General features: G+C 37.0%; 1 long non-coding RNA gene across 2 annotated transcripts in view; it reads left to right on the forward strand.

Annotated features, from left to right (window-relative positions):
• Positions 1 to 19786, forward strand: part of LOC131276460 (uncharacterized) — a 246641-nt gene extending 226855 nt beyond the window's left edge. For both annotated transcript variants that reach the window (XR_009183931.2, XR_011647697.1), the window contains 3 exons: positions 13882 to 13962; positions 18367 to 18474; positions 19430 to 19786. This is a non-coding gene — a long non-coding RNA (uncharacterized lncRNA). The remainder of the gene's footprint in view (positions 1 to 13881; positions 13963 to 18366; positions 18475 to 19429) is intronic.
• The last annotated feature ends 3716 nt before the right edge of the window (positions 19787 to 23502 follow it).

The following is a 23502-nucleotide window of genomic DNA, read 5'->3' on the forward strand; positions in this document are numbered from 1 at the left end:
GTCCACCTGCCACCTCACCTCCATTAAATTATTCTAGACTTCTTTATTGCTCCCTCAATGCCACCCTTTATCCTTTTTGATCTCCATCCCTCCATGGTTCATATTCCAGAATTAGCCCAACCTTCTGAAGTTCCATTGCCTCCACAACCTTTGTCCTCCTGCCTTCCTTCTCCCCTATGCTATAACAGCTCTCCTGTTCCAATGATCTCAGTCTATTTCCTGTGTCTTTTGTTTCTGCTGCCCTCAAGCCCAAACCCTTGACCATAAGGCATCCTCAGGTCCCATATGAATACCATCCACAACCCTGCACCATTACCCCAATACTTTGAAGTCTATTGTCTTCTCCAGGGACATTTAGCTCTGTGTTGCCAACTAGCTTCCCCACACCTTTCATTGCCCTTTGCACATTTTACATCCCCTTGCAATTGTTGCTCATAACCTCCATCTCCATTTTCCACCCTGTATCCTTCCCTTGAGCACCTGGTCTTCTTCCTAGCCCAATCGTATTCCTCTTCTCCCAAATATGTTCTTTAACTCCTCAAAGCTATTAAATTCCTTGTTCCTCGTATTCATACCTGCCCTTTCCTATGCCTTTTATCCTTCGCTACTTTCTTTCCCTGCATTTTTTATCCTCCTGTGCCCCAGAATCTGCAGCCATATATTATTCCTGTGTACCCTTTCCCCGTGCACTTTTTATTACCCTGCTCTATCACACGCCTGGGAAAAGTCATTCACCTAAATGCTCCAGCTTTCCTACCAGGAAACCTTGGTCTATTAGTCTCAAAACTCACATTTTTAATGCTTTACATGGTAAATGCTGTTTTTGTTGGTGACTGTAAGCTTGGTAAATCACAGATATGGAATAGGAACCTCCTAGACTTCTAGAGGAATGGAGATATCACTTCTTTTTCATATATGAGCATGTTACTGAGTTATGGTGACTGTGCGAGTGTGATTTTATGAGAGTGGGCATGACAGTAAGTATATATAAATGCATATGATTGCGATGGTGTTTTTACACGTTAAGTGTGTGCATGAGTGTGTGTGATTGAAATTGTGGGAGTGTGGATATGAAGATGTTTAAGTGAGAGGGTGGAGCAAGATGGCATCAGAGTAAGTGCACCCATATCATAACTCCTACAATAAAATGGCTGAGTGGGGACAAACTTCTGTCTGTGTGAGCTGTTTTGGGAAACCACAAAGCAGGAGGCTGCTGGACATCCATCCGGAGATGGCATGACAAGGAGAGTGATAGCTCAAGGTAAAACCATGGGTTTCCATCTCTCCCCCAGGGCAAGAAGCTTCCGGCTTTCCTGAACTTCACAGATCACACAGCCAGAAGAGACAGACTCTGAGAGTGGGAGGGTTCTGGTGAAGGGTGGACAGGAATCCTATGAGTGCAGGTTCTATTGTCTGGTCCCCCCCCTTTTTTTTTTTTTGAGCTTTTAGTAGCATACCAGCTAGCTTGAGGAGAAACCAGGACGTGGGGTGATGCGAATCTGCTGAGGCACCCCATTTACCTAAATGTGGTGGGATAGGGAACGTTGGTCTGGGAGAAGGTGGAGGGAGGCAATTACCTAATCCTGTGCAACACACCCTAGGGAGGGGGACAGTAGGAAGTAGGTAGGCTTCCAAGAGCATATTTAGGGTTCCCGGCAAGGTGTGGGTGGCCTCTCTCAAAAGACTGAGAGTAATTATTTTCCATGGTGATTTTGCTTACCAGGGTCCCATTTGAATTTTGAAGGGGAGTTCTAACATGGGCTTCCTGCTGCCCTGAGAGAGAAGGATGTGAGAAAGGGAGAAAGGGGCAATGACAGATTCCTAATTAGTTTATTCAATTGCGAAGAGTCCATCCTGCCCCTGGAATGGGACTTCTTTTGAGGAGCAGTTTAACCATGAAGGAAGGTTTGGCTCAGTGGAGGAGATTCAGCCTTGAATGTGCAAGGTCTTTGGTTGAGTTCCCAGGTCCTCTTAGAGTAGTGACCCACTGGTGGGATACTAGCTGATGCTTTGAGACAGGGAAAACATTGATACTATCCTTGTATTAGCTTCACTTGGGCCTCTTATTTTCCCTAAAAGAGCTTAAGATGGAAGTCTGGTTTATTTATTGTTTTTGTTTGTTTGTTTTTTAACTCCTTTCTTTGGGTCTTGTGTTTGTTTGTTTTTTGTCTTTTTGTCTTCTCTTTCCTTTTTCCTCATCTCCCCACATTTTTTTCTTTCTTTCTTGTTTTTTGTTTGTTTGTTTTTTCCTTTTTCAATTAGAAGCTGCCAGCTTGTTTATTGTTTGCTCTGCTTCCTCATCCTCAACCTCTGCTTTTCTGTGTGTACTGATTTTGGCTGCCAGTGCTATCTCTTTTCCTTCCTACATCTTTCTATCTTCTACTTTCTATTGTTTCTCTTATAGTCCTGTCTTTGTTTAGCTCCCAATTTTTCTGGCATTTTATTTCTAATACCTCTGTTCTGTTTTCAATGTTTTATTAACTCTTTACATTATTGCTCATTATTTTATCTTTCCCTCTCTCCTGATAACAGTAGATTTTTAATTCACACTACATTTTTCTCCATATTCAGTTTCCCATTTCATTGTAGGTACTCCACTCTCTTATTCCTGTAACTATATTCTGCTTACATGAGTTTAATAGTTATTCCCTTAGGTCTTATATGGTTCATCTGCTAACATTTAAACCAGTACTACTATTATACTTTTTCTTTTCTTACCTCTTTTGCTTTCCCTGACCCTAATCATTTTCCTTCAAGGTAACTTAGACAAAATAAGGTAATAGAATAAGAAGAAAAAAATGTCAAAGAGAAAAATTAACACATATACAAAAACAGGACTTAGAAAAATCTGAGACTAGAGGGAGAAGCTAATCAACTAAACAAACCCACCAACATAAAATGACCAGACAGCAACAAAATAGTACAAACCAAACCAATAATCATGAAGCCATAGTCCAGTCCAATGAACAAATTAAAAACCAGGGAGAAGAGCAGAACATCCAACAACTAATCAAAGCTTTCCAAACAAATATCATGGACAAACTTAATGAAGTGAAGGAAAGATTAAGGATATTAAGAAAACACTTGGAGAAGATACTGAAGAAATTGTAAACATACATGAAAAGATAATGGATATGATGGTGATGAATGTCACGATTCAAGAAATCAAAAATACACTCTCAGCAAATATCAGCAGATTTGAAGAAACAGGGGAAGGAATTAGTAATGTGGAAGACAGTACATCTGAAATCAAACAGATTGTAGAATGGATAAATAAAAAGCTAGAAAAAGCCCAGCAGGGACTTAGGGATTTGAATGATAACACTCAATGCACAAACACATGCATTATAGGAATCCCAGAAGAACAAGAGAAGGGAAAAGGGGGTAAAAGAGGTATTGGAGGAAATAATGGCTGAAAACATCCAAAACCTATTAAACTAGAAGGATGTATGTGTTCAGCAAGGGCAGTGCACCTCAAACTGTATAAATCCCAATAGGCCAACACCAAGACATATACTTGTCAAATTATTCAATGCTCAAGACAAAGAGAAAATATTGAAGGCAGCCAAAGAAAAAAGAACCATTTACATACAAAGGATGTTCAATATGATTAAGTGCTGATTTCTCATCTGTAAAATGGAGGCAAGACGGCAGTATTGTGACATAGTGTAGGTACTAACAGAAAAAATTTCTGGCCAAGAATACTCTATCCAGTAAACCTGACATTCAAAAATGATGGAGAGTTCAAAATATTCACAGATAAACAGAAACTAAGAGAGTATGCCAAGAAGAAACCTGTACTTCAAGAAATACTACAGGGAATTCTGAAGGAGGAAAGAAAAAAAAAAAAACAGGAAAGACAGAGTTGGAGGAAAGTGTAAGAAAAACCAAAAAGACATAAAATGAAATAAAAACAACATATGACATACATAAATCCAAATAAAATATGGCTAATGTAAGTAATTCCTTGAGAATAATAGCAGTGAAAGTGAATGGATAAAACTCACCTGTCAAGAGACACAGATTGGCAGAATGGATAAGAAGATATGACCCATCTGTATGCTGTCTTTGTGTAACACAAATTAGACCTAGGGATTCAAGGAGGTTTAAAGTGAACAGCTGGAAAACAATCTTGCAAGCAAACAATAACCTAAAAAGGGCAGGAGTAGCTGTACTAATATCGAACAAAATAGACTTTAAATGCAAAACTATTTTGAGAGATAAGGATGGACACTACATATTAGTACAACTGTTAATCTTTCAAGTAGGAATAACAATCATAAACATTTACACACCTAATCGGGACACCTCAAAATACATTTGGCAACACTGGATAAACTATGTGAAGGAATAGATGTCTCTACAATTATAGTAGGAGACTTTAATGCACCGTTATCACCATTAGACAGAACACCACAACAGAGAATCAATAAAGAAATAAAGCATTGGAATAATATATTACAAAATCTGGTCCTAAAAAACATATACAGAACACTACACCCAAATACAGCAGGATATATTCTTCTCAAGTACACATGGATCATTCTCCAAGATAGATCATATGTTAGGCCACAGAGAAAGTATCAATTAATTTAATAATATTGAAATCATACAGAATAATTCCTCTAACCACTTTGGAATGAAGCCTGGAAATCTGCAAAGGACAGAGACCCAGATTAGTCACCAAGATATGGAAGTTGAGCAACACACTCTTAGACAAACAGTGGGCCGAGGAGGAAATCTCAAAAGAAAGAAACAAGTATCTTCAAACTAATGAAAATGACAACACAACATATCAAAACTTATGAGATGCAACAAAAGTACTGAGAAAGAAATTCATAACCATAAATTCATACATCAAAAAAGAAGATCGAAGACCTAACTGCACACTTGGAGGAATTAGTAAAAAAAAAAAAAAAAAAAAAAACACAACAAACACCAAAGGAAGAAGAAAGAAAGAAATAGCAAACATCAGTACAGAATTAAATGAAATAGAAAATAAGAAAGCACTAGAAAAAAATAAAACAAAGAGTTGGTTTTTTGAGATCAATAAAATTGACAAACCCTTAGCTAGACTAACAAAGAAAAAAAAGAGAGAAGATGCAAATGTGCAAAGTAAGAAATGAGACAGGGGATATCACCACTGACCCCAGAGAAATAAAGACTATCATAAGAGGATACTTTGAAAAACTATATGCCAACAAGGACAATTTAAAGGAGATGGACAAATTCCTAGAAACACATAAGCAGCCTACATTGATGAAAGAAGAAATTGATGATCTCAACAAACCAATCACAAGTAAAGAGATAGAATCAGTCATTAAAAACCGCCCAACTAAGAAGAGCCTCATGCCAGATGGGTTTATAGGTGAATTCTACCAACATTCCAGAAAGAACTAACACCAATTTTGCTTAAACTCTTCCAAAAATTCAAAAAAGAAGGAACATTGCCTGAGTCATTCTGTGATGCCAACATTATGCTAATGGTAAAGCCAAACAAAGATAACACAAGAAAGGAAAATTACGGACCAATCTCTGTACTGAATCTAGAGGTAAAAATCCTCAACAAAATATTTGCTAATCATATGCAACAGCACATCAAACGAATTATACACCATGATCAAATGGGTTTCATCCCTGGTGTGCAAGGATGATTCAACATAAGAAAATCAATCAATGTAATACTCCACATAAACAGATTCAAAGAAAAAAAATCACATGATCATATCTATAGATGTAGAAAAAGCACTTGATAAAATACAGCAACCTTTCTGATAAAAACAGTGCAAAAGATAGGAATAGAAGGAAAATTTCTGAACATGATCAAGGGTGTATATGAAGAACACACAGCTAACATCATTTACAATGGTGAAATTCTAAAATACTTCCCTCTAAGATCAGGAACAAGTTAAGGATGCCCACTATCACTGCTCCTATTTAAAATTTTGTTAGAATTACTTGCTCTAGCACAAAGGCAAGAAATAGAAAAGTCATCCGAATTGGAAAGGAAGAATTCAAAATTTCACTATTTGCAGATGACATGATCCTATACATGGAAAGCCCTGAGAAATCTACAACAAAACTTCTAGAACATATAAATGAGTTCAGTAAAGTCACAGGTTTTAAGATCAATGTGTAAAAATCAGTAGTATTTCTGTACAGCAATAAGAAGTAATGTGAGGAGTAACTCAAGGAAAAAAATACCATTTACCATAGTAAATAAAAAAAGTCAAATACATAGGAATAAATTTAACTAAGAATGTAAAAGATAAAGATGTAAAAGATACACAGAAAGCTACACAGCACTGTTAAAGGAAGTCTAAGAAGACTTAAATAAATGGAAGAATATTTCCTGTTTACAGATAGGAAGACTAAATATCATTAAGATCCTATCATGCCAAAATTGATCTACAGATTTAATGAAAACCCAATAAAAAACAACAAATAGTTCTTTACTGAGCATGAAAAACTATGAAATTTATTTGGAAGGGAAAAAAGACCTGAATAGCTAAAGACATATTGAAAAAGAAAAATGAAATTGGAGGAATCACACTATCTGATGTTTAAACATACTACAAATCTATAGTGGTTAAAATGCCATGGTATTGGCCCAAGGGTGGACATACTGACCAGTGGAACCGAATTGAGAGTTTGGATACAGATCTTTGCATATCCAGTCATCTAATATTTGACAAGGACACAAAGACCACTCAACTGGGAGAGAATGGATTCTTCAACAAATGGTGTTTGGAGAACTGGTTATCCATATGCAGAAAATGAGAGAGGATTGTCATCTCACACTTTATACAAAAATCATCTCAAAATGGATCAAAGATCTAAATATAAGACCAAGATCATAAAGATCTTGGAAGACAATGTAAGAAGCATCTACAGGACCTTGTAATAGGAAATGACTTCATGAGCTTCACACCAAAAGGAAGAGCAGCAAAAGAAAAAAAAAAAAAAGGTAAATGGGGCTTTCTCAAAATTAAAGCAATTTGACCCCAAAGGAGTTCATCAAGAAAGTGAAAATACAGCCTACCCAATGGAAGAAAATATTTAATAACCATACATCTAATAGGAGGCTAATATCAAAAATATATAAAGAAATCCTATACCTTGAAAATATAAAGACAAACAACCCATTCAAAAAATGGGCAAGAGATTTGAACAGAGGAATCTCCAAAGAAGAAATACAAATGGATAAAAAGCACTTGAAAAGATGTTCAACATCTCTAGTTATTAGGGAAATGCAAATCTAAATTATAATGAGATACCATCTTACACCCTTTAGACTGGTGGCTATTAAAAAAAGAGAGGACTACAAATGTTGGAGAGTATGCAGAGGAATGGGAACTCCCATCCACTGCTGGTGGGACTGTAGAAAAATCCAGCCATTCTGGAGGCCAGTTTGGTGGTTGCTCAAAAAATTAGTCATAGATTTCCATATGACTCAGCAATTCCACTGCTGGGTATATGCCCAGAAGAACTGAAAACAAGAACATGAACCAGTATATGCACACTAGTATTCATAGCAGCATTCTTCACTATTATCAAAAGTTGGAATCCTTTTTTGGAGACTCATAGTGCAGCAGTGCTCCAAAATATATTCAAAAATGTAGTAAAAAATGCAATGAATGTGCTATGATGATGAAAGAGGTTGTTAATGTGGGAAAAGTGGGGTCAGGGGGGTGGGGGGTAGATGGGGACTTCATATTATTTGAATGTAACATTTTTTAAAAAATAAAGAAGGAAAAAAGTTGGAATCCACTCAAATGCCCATCAACAGATGAGTAGATAAACAAATGTGATATATAAATACAATGAAGTACTACTCAGCTGTAAGACCGAATAGAGTACTAACACATGGGGTAACGTGGATGAATCTTGAGGACTTTATTTTGAGTGAAGCAAGTCAGACTTTGAAGGAGAAATACTACATAATTTCTCTGGTATGAATTAAACAAATCAAGCTGTCTCAGAGAGCTAGATCCTTTAAGATAGACTTACAGGAAATGGGGGGGAGAACGGTTATGAGCTGACACCTTCATGGGCAAAATCTATGATAAAGTAGAAGTAAGTAGTTGTGCAGTGAAGGATAAGACAGGGGCATAGGGATACTATTGGGTGGGGCTTGCAGGCTTGAGGGGAGCTAGAGTTGGGAGGATGGGTCAGATGGCCCATGGAATGGGGAAAGGGTTTGCAGGAGCAGGTGAACATGGGAGATTGTCCAGTATGTGATTGAAACTATAATGTGAAAACTCTTTAGAATATATAATAAGGAAGAGTTACCTGTTAAAGGTGTTTGGCGGTGGGCATCTGACAGAGGTTGCACCTCTGGCAGTCTCAAAGGCAGTGTGTGAATGCTCTTCTTGTTATATTGTGTTAAATCAGTTGGTGAAGACACATACAGTGAGCAGGAAAGTGTTGTACCCACATCCTAGGGAGGTCTGATGTTATCAAGGAGAGGGGGTCTCTCAAGAGATTGGATGGGTCCCAAAGGGGTAAGACAGTCTAGAGTGTCAAGCCTTCAGCATTGTTGTAAGTATCTATGAATCTAGTCCTTCCAGCAGTGAAGCTGGGTTGTCAATGTGGACCCTGAGAGGAGGGGGAGAGATGAATAGAAAAAATGGAAGAGAATGTAACTGGGGGCAGTGGAAGTGTTCTACAAGATCGTGCAATGATGGATATAAGCCACTTTAAATTTCACCCAAAATTTATAAAAGTCTATAGTCTAAAATGTAAATCATAATGTAAACCATAAAGCAACAAAAATTTAGGAAAGTGTACAGCCTAAAATATAAACCATAATGTGGGAGAAGTGGGATCAGGGGGGCATAATGGAAGAATGGTCAGTAGTTATGTTTCAATATCTGTACATCAGCTGTAGCAAATATAACATCCATGTGTAAAAAGATTCTTGCTGTGGAAGGGAGAAAAGGGCTTAATGCTGTGTATATGGGAGTCCCCTATATTGTGTATGTGACTTTACTGTGATCTAAAACTTTTTAGAAGACAAAATTTTTTAAAAAAAGGGATGTAGACCCTGAGGAAGGAATGGAAGATATTGCCTTGTCACCGTACATGCAGGGCAACGCCTATTACAGTGATGAAAGGAAAATGTCAAAAACAAAGTTTTATGATATTTTTCATTTTTTAATACCCCAATTTATTTTTTACTTTATTTTAGGTTTTCTAAATTATTATGTATTCTATTTCTAATCTTTAAACTTGTCAATACTATTTCATTTTCCTACTAATCGAATTTGGCAAAATATTAGGCTTCAGTTTTGAAGATGTTTTTGATCACAGATGGGTTCAACTATAGCAGGGGAGGAGCACTGATGTGGGATGTCATTGATGGGGGATATATGGGTGGGAGTTCTTAAGGGTGTGCATATAGGGTATATAGATATGTTCAGTTGTTCATTGGGTATTGTCATAGTGGACAGAGTTACACATGACAACTGAAGGAGTGCTGAGTTCCCATCTGGGGAGCTCTGTTGCTTTCCCCATTGGAATAGCAACAATCCCCCAAGCCCAAGGGCAAAGACCAGTGAAGAAGGATGATCCAATGATGGGCCATTGATCCTGATGATTGTGCTTATGTGCCTGTGTGAGTGAAATTTCAACTATGCCTAGAGCTGCAGGGTGTCTAAGAGTTACCTCCCAAGAGTCTCCATGTTGCTCAAATGTGGCCACTCTCTGAGTCACATTCAGCATGTAAATACATTACCTTCCCCCCAGCATGGGACATGATTCCTGGGGATGAAACTCCCTGGTGCTGAGGGATTATTACCATCACCAGCCAGTGATGCCACTAGGAAAGGACCTTGAAAAAAAAGGGGGAAATGGTAAAGACAAATGAGTTTATAAGGCTGAGACCTCAAAATGGGTTAGGAGCTCATGCAAGTCTCAGCAGGATCCCAGAGACAGCCCAAGTAGATAAAACCCCAGGTACTGATGTTCCTGAGGGCTATGAAGATGCACAGATTCTACAGTCATTGCAGATTGCTCCAGAATTCATTGTCTTGCCAGTGGTCCCTACTTTGGAATTAGTCCCCCTGACTGTGATGGAGTTGAACTCAGATGTGTCCTCTCTACACATGCCTCTTCTGTCACTTTACTGAACCTGTGGTAGGGGCTGGGGTTTGTTTATTATCAGGAGACTTGATCTCTGGACTGTCTATGTGCCAGCAGGGCCTTAGCCTCAGCACAGCTGCAACACCTACTCTCTGGTTCATTGGGTGTACTCAGGTCAGCTGATGAGGAGATGAGAATGGTTAACCTCCACACCAGGGAACCAAGAGTGTCTACAACTGCAAGAAGGAGAATCACCTCCATCAGCCATGTGAGATCTAAGACCCTCTTGATTTAGAGGTGGAGTGGACGTCACCATCCTAGGCTCCACAGGATGGAGGAATATAATATGGATTGAATTGAACTTGCTGGTATTCTACTATAGAACTGTTGTGACTGGCAATGGAAGAAATTGTATCCTTGATGGTGAGATGGTGGCAATGACAGTTGCTGAGGGCAGGCAGAGGAAGGAAGAGGTGTCATATGGGGCATTTGAGGACTTGGAGTTGTCCTGAATGATATTGCAGGGAAGAGGCAGGACAAATTCCTGCCGTAACCCACTGAATGGCCTGGGGAGAGGGTGAACTACAATGTAAAGTACGGTCCATGCAGTGTGGCAGTGCTCCAGGGTATATTCACCAAATGCAGTGAATGTGACTTTATGATGAAAGGGGATGTTGATGTGGGTGGAGCAGGGCAGGGTGTGGGGTATATGGGAACCTCTTATGGTTTTTAATGTAACATTTTGTGTGATCTATTTATGTAAAAATAAAGACAAAAAGTTTGCTAAAAAATAAAAAAGATGTTTAATTAAGTATCTGGGTTTTGGGATTATGAGTGACAATGTATGTGTGTCTGCATCTGTGTGAAAAGTATAAATTTGTGTTTGTGCATGTTTGTAATGTATGGGTTGTGCATCAGTTTATAATTCCTGACCTGTAAAATGAGGCAGAGGGATTGAATAGTGGCCAGGATCAAATAGTTTTTGGTGAAAATGAACAGTTGGTTGGTACAATTGTATATTAGGTTTCTTCATTAATGACAAAATCAATGAATTCTTATAACTGAAAATTTTGCAAAAAATAATAGAAATTGAGTAAGTAGCTTTGACTTATCTGTTAAGAGAATGGTAGATCTGCCCTTTAAAAACCTGACCCTGGTTGTTTTATTTTTGAGGGAAACTTATATAAACTTTTCTCTTTTTCTCTCGATGTTGTTCTAATTATGTTGTTCTAATTAGTAATAATCACATTATTACTAGTGTGGGACAATATTACAAAAATATGTTTTCTCAAAAAATTCCATGTTGATAGACATTGATTTGTGCAAATGATCTACTGATTTCTAAAAGTAAATTATTAGAAGCATGTTTTCCTTTTCTCATAGCTCTTTGAAAATCCTTCTCAGTTATATTGTCTGAATCCATATATGCTCATAAATTAAAAGGTGTTAGACTAAATGGTATGACGATTAGGAAAGAACTCACTTTGTAGTATAAAAGCTTCTAAGGAAGCAGAGAATAAAGTGACTGATGCCTGTCCCTCATGACTCAGACATGAACATTTTCTTTGCATCCCTCTTTGCCTCCAGAGATTATGGGAAAGAAAGAGCCTTGTGCAAACACTCCAGTTGTCTCTTATGAGATCCTGATTAGAAACTTGTAATTGTTTTTGGTAATTAGCAACTGCAAAAATATTTTTCAGAAAGATTCTTAGCTCCCCATGACTGCACTCTCACAATACAAGTAATATTATAACTGTTCTGCAGGGAGGTGAGGTCACAAAATCACAAAACCCTATTTCAGGATCTTATTTCCCCTCTACCACACACATATTTGCAATTATAACCAACTCGCTGGGACCAGCGTATTGAGAGTGAGAAGTTGGGTAAGTATTTCCTATATCAATGGGAAATGCAAAATCATAAGAGAAAGAGGCCTATCGATAGTCAGGGAAAGTGATAATATTATAAAAATGAGTTCTTCAGGGTTTGAAACTGTTCCAGAATAAAAAAATACACAGATGAGAAGAATAATTTCTGAGGTATAAGCAAAGCAAGTAAAGAAAAATGCGGGTCCTAGATCCAATACCAATCCTTGGTATTTCCTAGTGTAATTTGGTTAATTCCTTATTGATGGTAATTGTTAGTGTTTAGTCCAAGTGATAATGAAATCTCTGATTTTTAGGATGATTAAGGACTGCAGTTCTGAAATTAATCTGCTGTTTAGTCAGTCCACTTTACAGGAATCATAGAGAAAATGCTCAGGATTAATATAGGTGTGCATGTAATACATCCATGTTTGTAATAATGAGCAGGACGTATCAACAGGAATCATCCAATCCTGTGCAGAAATTGTGTATCTGAACAGCAGCTGATGGAAAAGAAATGTTTTCTCTAAGTCATGGGTTATGAATTGCTTCATGGAGACAGTAAATGTGACGTTACTGAAAACAACTGTGGTCTGTTGATTATGGTGAGACTGTTTTGCCCCTTGATGTTAGGGAATGAATAATTAAGGACAATGCAACTCTATTAGTATGCCTTTCAGAAAGAGTCTGTCAGGCTCAAATGTATCTTTCTGTATTTTCTTTGGTTTAAAAACATATTATCAGACATAGGTTTTAGTATTTCTATTTAAACAGTACAAAAGATTTCACAGTTTACAGACACTATTTCTCATACATCCTATACTTTAATATCTTTCACAAATCTCATCTTATTGCAAATTTAATTTAGATATTAATAGGTAAATATGATTCAAAATTAGTAATGATTTTATTTCAATTCCTTGTATTTCATCATGCTTTAGTATCTCATGTCCCTCATTTTAGAGCATGGCCTAATGTTGCTAAATACATCCAGTGAGAGATGTCATTATAAATTTTTTCCCATTATGAAGACAAAGTTATCTTTCTGTTGCCATCCTAATACAGAATTTATCTTGCATTTACTAAATTCTTCTTGTCATAGGATAGGTTTATGTAGTAATATGCTGCAATCAGGGCATCTACAATTTACTGTGATCAAAATGATTATTCATATTTGATATTGGGCTATGTAATAACTTTTACACCTACTTGGAAAACTTTAAAATAAAAAGAAATCAATTTAAAATGAAATGACCACAGATGAGAACCAAATATAGAGAGATTATTTGAATAATATAGCTAGGTATCTTCCTTAGTATAGCATGTGTTGTTAAAGCTACCTAAGGTGTAAATTTTGACAAATCATTTAACTTCTTTGTACCTAAATTATCCTCAACTTTATGATTAAAATATCAGTGTCTTCATCATGGATTTGTGAAGAAAAAAGAAGTTACTATATGTAGACTTGATAGCAATGGTGCATACATAGTAATTTCTCTTTAATAACTATTTATTCAATGCTTAGAAATCTCTTAATGAAAGAAAAACTAATATGTCTTTAAGTGCACTCTAATGGTAGGTGAAGAATCTTCTTTTTAATTGACATGATAAATTTAGCCCATGCATTATGTTCCCACTGCAGTATTTTCTGGTTCTGAAATAAACAGAATGACCTCCAGGGATTTGGCGATGGGAGGGATAGTCTTATTACAAACCATATTTGGAATGCCGGGGAATTTCTCTTTTTTTACCATTATATCTTCCTTTCCTTCACTGGGTGCAGATTAAGGTCCATAGATTTGATTATCAAGCACCTGATAGTAGCCAACTCATTGATCCTTCTCTGTAAAGGAATACCACAATCAATGGCAGCATTTGGTTTGAAATATTTGTTCCATGATTTTATATGTAAAGTTGTTTTCTATCTTCACAGAGTGGGCAGGGGGCTGTCCATAGGAACCACCTCTCTCTTGAGTATCTTCCAGGCCATCATGATCAGTCCCAGGAATGCCAGGTGGGCAGAGTTGAAATTAAAATCCTCAAAGTATATTGGCTTTTCCCTTTTCCTGTGCTGGATTGTCTACATGCTGGTAAATATTATTTTTGTTATATATATGACAGGCAGTCAGAGCACCAAAAACACCACAAACAAAAAAAAAATTTGGATATTGTACTTCTGTACGTCATGACAAAATCTCAGACTCACTCTATGCAGTGTTGTTATCAGTCCCTGATGCTTTATGTCTGGGGCTCATGCTCTGGGCCAATGGCTCCATGGTTTACATCTTGTACAGGCACAAGTAGAGGGTCCAATATATTCACAGGAAAAATGTCTCCCCCAGATCCTCCCCTGAGTCCAGAGCTACCCACACCATCCTTGTACTGGTGAGCACTTTTGTAACTTTTTATACCCTCTCCTCCATATTTCATGTTTGTATCGCTCTTTTAAATAATCCTAGTTGGTGGCTGTTGAACACCTCTGCACTTTTTACTTCATGTTTCCCAGCTCTCAGCCCATTTATTCTCATGTTTCATGACCCCAGTTTTTTCAGGCTCCACTCTGTCAAGTAAGGCATGCAGAATTCCCCATCTTATCAGAAATATGTAAGAGTATGTTTCTGTACAATGTTCAGTTATGATTTACACATCTTCTAGTCTATCATAAGAACTATTATGAAAAGTCACACTTCAAGTGCAGGGAAAGCTGCACTTGCCACAAGAATAAACAGTAAATGATAACAGTTGAAAATGAAATATTATGCAATTTCTATTTAAGGACATCTTGGAGTATGTAAGTTTTTACCTGATATAGTATATTTTTCCAAAAATTCACTACACATGAAATTGTTGCAAAAGTTACATAATAAAGGAAGAGATTGTGTGTGGGGTTGGTGGTGATTCAAAATACTTAAAAGTAAACATCCCCATGGAATAATGAAGTAGCATGTTGGGAAAACCGAATACAGATTCAGAATCAGAGAGTAGAATCATTGGGGACAAGGTATGATTTTTAAATTTTATGTACTTAGAGAGATGGTAGTCATTTGAAATATGCTGCTAAAAAGAGAGATTGGTATATTTAAAACATTATAGTGTAGAAATGTCCACACAGAACTGAGGTAGATCAAACAAGAATGTGAAAAAGATATTTTTGCTGTTTTTAGAGATGTGTTTGAGAATATGAAAAAATCTAATTAACTGGTAGAAAATTTAATGGATTTTTGTACAGTAGATGGAAATTTGTGTGTGTGTGGTGTTTTTGTTTGTTTGTTTGTTAGTTTTTGATATGTGAACATTCCTAGTGGGAATTTTGTCAAGTAAATTTTGGGGAGAGCACCCTCATTTCTTTAAGTTAAGGGCATAAGATTTTAGTTGAGACTTTCATTAACCTTGGAGCAGTAGAGGAATAGCCATTTGAAAGAAGAAAAGCATGTATCCATTTTTTGTTCGTAATGTGGAGTTAATAACTTATTGGATTCTGAAGTATCCTAATGATTTTTCCTCAACTTTAAGAAACATTTTCTTATACCTTTCTATATATTTACATTATAAAGCAGATGTAAAGTAGTAAATTCATAAAATTTTAAACAGCAGCATCAGTTTGTCCTAATGAATATACATTGAATATTATGCCAAAATATAGAGAAACACATTTTTAGCCCCCACAAGACACATAATTATTTATATTTACATATATACATATGTTAACATTTCCATGTACATATGTATTTGTATATATATAAAACTAGACTATGTTTGATATGCAGTAATTTTGAAAAAGTATAAATGGAGGAATTAAAATAACAACAAATTTTGTTTAACTGTGAAGTATATTTAAGCTGATGATTTATAGCACCAGGCTTGTTACTTTGTTAAAATTATAACTATGTGCATGTATATATACTGATATAGTTAATTAACTGAACTAATGAGAAACTGTTTTCAACTTTTCTCATTTTCTGTTACGCTACTTGTTTAATTGATTAAAATGATATGATGACATGAAATGTAATGAAAATGAGGTAAAAACTTTCTACTTTAATTATGTATTAGTAATATCTCTTTAAAAATATCCAACTTAATATATGCATTGTTTGATGTTAATAGCAATAATATAATTATGATCAATATAATGATGCATATATTTGGGATTGTATGTACCAATTCGGTGCATGATCTTCATTACATCACACTTAGTTTTTATTTTTTGTATCTTCTATTTATTTGTTTTTTAAATTCTGCATATTTCCTCTTTTCTTTGGAAGTTGTATATTCACTCCGTATCTCTTAGTTTATAACCTAGACATTAAAGCATATTTTAAAAATTAATCACAGGGTAAAGTTATGCAATATGCTCAACTGCTTTACTGAAAATATAAAGACAATGGCACACTAATCTACATTAAATTTGGTTTATTGTACTTTGCCTCATTGCATTTTGCAGATATTGCATTTTTTTACAAATAGGTTAGCGGCAACTCTGCTTTGGGCTAGTCCATCAGTACCATTTTTCGAAAAGCATGTACTTGTTTCAGTCTCTGTGTCATATTTTGCTAATTATACTAATATTTCATATATTTACTTTATTATTATGTATGATAGGATATCTGTGTTTTTTGGCACTACTGTTGTAATTATTTTGGGAAACAACATGATCACATAAGATGGCAAATTTATAAATGCATGACCTGACTGCTCCACTGGACAGTTGTTCCCCAATACAACTAAATTGAAATTGGGCCAATTAGTAACCCTGTATGGCCTCTATGTGGTCAAATGAAGAGTTGCACATCTCTTACTTTAAATCAAACCTTGAAAGTATTAAGCTTAATGAGGAAGACATGTTGAAAGCTGAGATAGGCCAAAAGTTTGGCCTCTTGTGCCAAGTTAGCCAAGTGGTGAAAGTAAAGGAAAAGTTCTTGAAGGAAATTAAAAGTACTATTCCAACAGGCACCCAAATGATAAGAAAACATAAAACCCATATTGCTGATAAAAAGAAAATTGTGGTGATCAAACCAACCACAACATTCCATTGAAGCCAAAGTCTAATCTGGAGCAAGGACCAGCTCTCTGTAATTCTATGGAGGCTGAAAGGAACACAGAAGCTGAAAAAAGAAAAACTTAAGGTAGCATAGGTCACTGCATGAGATCTAAGGAAATAAGACACTTCCAAAACAAAAAAGTGCAATGTGAAGCAGCAGTGCTGAAATAAATGCTGCAGCACGTTATCCAGAATATGTTGCTAAGTGCAGATTGAAGGATTTTTTATGTAGAGGAAACAACCTTCTATTGGAAGCAATTTCCATGTAGGACTTTCATAGCTGAAGAAGAGAAGCCAACTTGATTGGACTTAAAGCTTGAAAGCACAGGCTGACTCTAATATTAGGTGAAAATACAGCTGCTGACTTTAAGTTGAAGCCAGTGCTCATTTACCACACTGAAAATCTTAGGACCCTTAAGAATTATGCTAAATCTACTCTACCTGTGCTCTATAAATGGAATAACAAAGGCTGGCTGACAGCAAATCTGTTTATAACATGATTTACTGAATATTTTAAGCCCATTATTGAGACCCACTGCTCAGAATAAAAAAATCCATTCTAAATATCACTCCTCATTGACTACACACCTGCTCACCCAAGAACACTAATGAGCATCTGCAATGAAATTCATGACTTTGCCACAACATCCATTTGCAGTACATGTATCAAGGAGTTCATTTTGAATTCAAGTGTTATTATTAAAGAAATAGATTTTGTAAGCCATAACTGCCATAAACAGATTCCTCATATGGATCATGGGAAAGTAACTGAAAACTTTCTGGAAAGGATTACTTATTTTGGATGCCACAAAGAACAAACATTGTTCATGGGAGGAGATCAAAATAACAACATCAAAAGTCATCCAACCCTCATGGATGACTTTGAGGTATTGAAGATATTAGGGAAGGATGTCACAGCAGATGAGGAAATAGTAAGATTACTAGAGTTAAACATGCAATCTGAAGATGTATCTGAATTGTTGCAATCTCATATTAAAACTTGAATGGATAAGGAGTTGCTTTTTATGTGTGAGGAAAGAAAGAGGTTTCTTGAGATGGAATTATTTTCTGATGAAGATGCTGTGAACATTACTGAAATGACAACAAGAGATTTAGAAGATTATACCAACTTCACTGATAAATTAGCAACAGGGTTTGAAAGGATTGATTCCAATTTTGAAATAATGTCTACTGGATGTAAAATGCTATCAAACAGCATGGATATTACAGAAAAATCTGTTGTGAAAATGTCAATCAATGTGGCAAAAGTAATTGTCTTTTTTTTTAAGATTTATTTTTCATTTATTTCTCTCTCCTCCCCCCCCCCAGTTGTCTGCTCTCTGTGTCCAGTTGTCTTATTTTAATAAACTGTTACAGCCAATCCAAACTTCAGCAACTCCACTGTTATCATTCAGCAGCCATTTACATATAGGAAAGACCTCCTACCAGGAAAATGATTATGACTTGTTGAAGGATCAGAAGATGGTGAGCATTTGTTTTAGGAATAAAGAGTTTTTAAATTAACCTATGTACATTTTTTTAGACATAAGCCTCTATTGCACTCTTCATAGACTATAGCACAGAATAAATATAGTTTAGAATCCCTGGTTAACCAAAAATTTTATTTGATCACTGAATTGTGGTATTAATTTTATTGTGGTGGTCTGGAATCAAACCCACAAAATCTCTAAGTTGCGTCTGTAGTTACCTTCTACCAACTTTTTACATTGCTTATATGTATTTAAGACTATATATAAGATGTATGTACTGATGTTACATGGAGAACTCGATGAACTTCCAAAATTTGAGCAAACCAATTATATTAGTTTGCCAATGGAGTGTCAATGCAAAATACTAGAAATCTTTTGGTTTTTAGAAAAGGTATTTATTTGGGGTAAAAGCTTACTGTCACAAGGCCCTAAAAAGTTCAACTCAAGGTTGCTTTCCCACCAAAGTCAGTTGCCAAGTGTTGAAGCAAGCTGGTCACTGATCTCTCCGAGAGTCCAGTCTTCCCTTCTGGACTTCCTCTCTCTCAGCTGCGGGCTGGCATAAGGCCTGTCTCTCAGGGCTTCCTCTCTCTCTCAACATAGAGCTCATTTATTTCTGGGCTTTCTGTATCAGTCTCAGCTGTATGGGTCTCTTCCCAAGGTCAGCTGCAAATTATCAGGCGAATGGCTCCTCTCTCCCGTGGCCCCAGGATAACTTTGACAGAGCTCTCTCTCTTCATGATGTTTCTTCTTGAGTGTCAATTTATATCAGCTTGCCAGGAGTCAGGGTCTCAACTTGAGTCAAGTTTTTCTCACATGGTAGAATCAAAAACCTACTCTTAAAAGGTATATTAATTAAGGGTCCCTCAAATGAATCTAATATAATCAAAGGGTAACACACCCAGAAAAATAGAAGTTTACAAACATAGTATTTCTCTTTCTGGAATTCATAGAAATACTTGCATCCCCCCAGCGTGGGACACGACACCCGGGGATGAGCCTCCCTGGCACCGAGGGATCACTACCACATACCAGCTGAAGAAGCAACTAGAAAATGACCTTGAATTAAAGATTCAATGCGGAACAGCAGAATATACCTGTCTACATATAATAACATGACTTCGGGAAGCGGTTTGACCTAATGTAAGGGGGAAATGGAAAGGAGAAATGAGATTATAAGGCTGTGAGTCTCTAAAAAAGAGTCTGGAGGTTGTCAGAAGGAATAGCCCTATGTACAACTGAACAGAGTCTAAGAGACAGATAAGGTAGATACAACCCCAGGTATTGGTTCTTTTGAGGGATAAAGAGACCCACAGGTTCTATGGTCATGGCAGAAGGGGTTCACTGCCATGACAGATGGCCCTTCTTTGGAGCTGGTGTTTCTGCGTGATGGAAATGGACTCAGAGGGGATCTCTTTTCACAAGACTTGCATGCTACTTTATTGGAATTGTAGTTGGTGCTGGGTTTAAGATATATGTAGGGGATTTGAATCTCTGGACTGATAATATGACACCCAGGCCCAGAGCCTCAACAGACTTCAGCTCCTACACTTTGATTTATTGGACTTACTCCACTCAGCTAACATGGAGTTGAAGAAGGTCAACCACCACAACATGGAGCCTAGAGTGTCTACAACTAGAAGCGGGAAGAGTGCATCCAGTACCCATGTGGAATCTAAGCCCTCACTTGACATAGGTGTACAATGGACACAACCAATCCAATGTCCACAGAGAAAATGTGGAATGGGTGTGGGAACGGTAGCCATGGGGGCTGCTGGGTGTGGGGAACGGGAGGAAGAGATGAGATGTGGAGGCGTTTTCGGGACGTGGAGTTGTCCTGGATAGTGCTTCACGGACAATTACGGGACACTGTAGATCCCCCCAGGGCCCACAGGATGGAACGTGAGAGAGTTTGGGCTATGATGTGGACCATTGACTATGGGGTGCAGTGATGCTCAGAGATGAACTTACCAGGTGCAATGGATGTATCACGATGATGGGAGAGAGTGTTGCTGTGGGGGGAGTGGGGGGCGGGGGCGGTGGGGTTGAATGGGACCTCATATATTTTTTTAATGTAATTAAAAATAATAATAATAAATAAATATTTAAAAAAATAAAAAAAAAGAAATGACTAAAACGGCAAAAAAAAAAAAAGAAATACTTGCAAACTGTCACGCCACTCAAAAGTCAGAATATTGATATGCTGTAGTATCTTTTTATGTTTCCTCCATGCCACTATCCACATTGGTAACAGTAGTCTGACCGCTATTACCATTGAACAGTTCCTTCTGCGTTTTGCTTTATTTAAATGGAATCATTTAGCAATAAAACCTTTGTATGTTGAGTTTCCATTTCATATGTTGTTTGTGTCTTGATCTGTAGAGTTACAAGTTATTGTGGATCATTCATTAGCATTGTTGTATAAGATTCCATTGTGTCATTATCAAATATTTAGTATAATAATTCCATTGTTTATGTGCATGTGGGTAATTTTCACTATGGAGCTATGACAGTAGTGTAGGTATTCAAATGGCAGAATTTGTGTTTTGGTGAAATGTATGAATTTTTGTTGCATATATGTGTATTTCTGAAATTATTCGTCATGTTTACATCCTTTCCAACATGGATGATGCTGCCAAACTGTTTTACTATAATTTTGTAAGACTTTTCACACCAACCATCAGTGTATGATATTTCTTATTTAACCACATCATTGCTCATATATGATTTTTTTTTTCATTTTCATTTTAGCCTCCTGGTTGTTGTATCATGCTATGAGTTAATGGTTTACTAAAGGAGTTGAACATGTTTTCACATGTTTATCAGCCATTTTCTGACTCTTTTTGGGAAGCGCCAGTTCATTTACTGTGTTCATTTTTTTTTAAAGATTTATTTATTTATTTAATCCCCCCCCCCCCCCCCCCGTTGTCTGTTCTCTGTGTCTATTTGCTGCGTCTTGTTTTTTTTGTCTGCTTCTGTTGTCGTCAGTGGCATGGGAAGTGTGGGTGGCGCCATTCCTGGGAAGGCTGCACTTTCTTTCGTGCTGGGCGGCTTTCCTTAAGGGCGTACTCCTTGGGCATGGGGCTCCCCTATGCGGGGGACACCCCTGCGTGGCAGGGCACTCCTTGCGTGCATCAGCACTGCACATGGGCCAGCTCCAAACGGGTCAAGGAGGCCCAGGGTTTGAACCGCGTACCTCCCATGTGGTAGACGGATGCCCTAACCACTGGGCCAAGCCCGTTTCCCTGTTCATTTTTTTCTTGATTGAATTGTCTGTCATTCTCTTATTGGTTTGTAAACATTCTTTATGACTTCTGAAAACAAGTGCTTAACTTCCCTGTCCCCACATCTCTTTCTCTCTCTCTGATTAGCTCTTAATTCCACTACAATCTAATTTGCCTCTACCCCTCTAATTTATTTGTTCCTCTGTAAATATTTTCCTGTTCTAAGACCACAAAAATATTCTCCTTTGTTTTCTAATAAATATTTCATTATTAGTTTTTAAAATTTCAATCAGCCATTCATCAATAATTGATTTTTTATGTGGTAGGAGTATGGATTGATGTTTTTCCAAAAACAACTAAAAACTCAGTGTATTCTGAAAGTGAATCATAATTTGATTTCATTTGCTCTCACTTGCCATTTTGTCATATAAACATCTCCCCATCCTTGGAACTGTTTATTCTTAATATTTCTACCTATCATCTTAATTTTTAGCAATCCCATTTTGCCACACCAGAAAGGTGGGACTTAAAGAAAAAAATCTTCAAAAATTTTTGGTCATAGGATTGATTTTTCCCATCTTTTAAAGTGAAAAATGTCCCTATTGGGATATATTTCTCAGTGGGTACCTCAAATTTTTAACATCCTGTATCAGCTTTATTCCAGTATAAATTTTTCTTTCTTTCTTTCTTTCTTTCTTTCTTTCTTTCTTTCTTTCTTTCTTTCTTTCTTTCTTTCTTTCTTTCTTTCTTTCTTTCTTTCTTTCTTTCTTTCTTTCTTTCTTTCTCTTTCTTCTTTCTTCCTTTTCTGTTACATTCAAAAAATATAAGAGGTCCCCATATACCCCCCACCCCCCTCACCCTACTCCTCCTACATCAACAACCTCTTAAAGATCTTGTACTGCAAGACAGCCTTCAAGAGGGTATTAATTTATATCTCTGGGGCAAATGTCATTATAATTACCTGATGACTGTAATATAGGTAAATCCTTCTGCTGAGGAAAAACTATTGCAAACTTGATAGTAATAGAGTTAAAATTTAGGGGATTCTTATGCCCAGGCTTCCTCACGTGTGGCACAAATCTATTATTTGTGCAGCATATACCTGAGTCCCTTTGTGTTAACATTACGGAGCTTGCAGGAGACAGGGAGGCTCATCCCCAGAAGTCATGTCCCACATCAGGGGAAATGTTATGCATTTATATGCTGTGTTTGGCTTATAGAGAGGCCATATTTGAGCAACAAGGAGGATCTCAGGAGGTAACTCTTAAACACCCAATAACACTAGGCATATTTTCAATTTCAAAAATAAAGGTTCATAAGTAGAGTCATCAATATCAAGAGCCTGTCAATAGTCCATCCTTCTTCAATAGTTACTGCTCCTGGATTCATGGGATTCCTGCTGTCTGATTAAAGAATGTGGCAGAGTTCCCCAGGGTGAGAAATCAATATTCTTACTATGTGAATCTCCACCCACCATGACAATGCTCCATGAACACTTGAACACATACATATGCCTTATAAGTATGCCCCAGGTGACCATCTTCCCATGCATTCCCTGTCATTGACAAATTACATCAATGATCCTCCCCTGCCACATTTGTAACTCCTCTGTGATCCAAAAACTTCTTCAAATATGAAGGCAGCAGGGAAGAAGATTTGCCTCAAGAAATTGAGCTTCCATCTATGACATGCGAGGTCCCAGGTTTGGTTTCTATGGCCTCCTGGTGAAGGCAAACTGGCATGACAGGCAGGCGTGGTGAGCTGATGCAGAAAGAAGATGCAACAAAGAGACCCAGAGGAAA

This window comes from Dasypus novemcinctus, chromosome 28 (assembly GCF_030445035.2).
Source record: "Dasypus novemcinctus isolate mDasNov1 chromosome 28, mDasNov1.1.hap2, whole genome shotgun sequence".
NCBI lineage: Eukaryota > Metazoa > Chordata > Mammalia > Cingulata > Dasypodidae > Dasypus > Dasypus novemcinctus.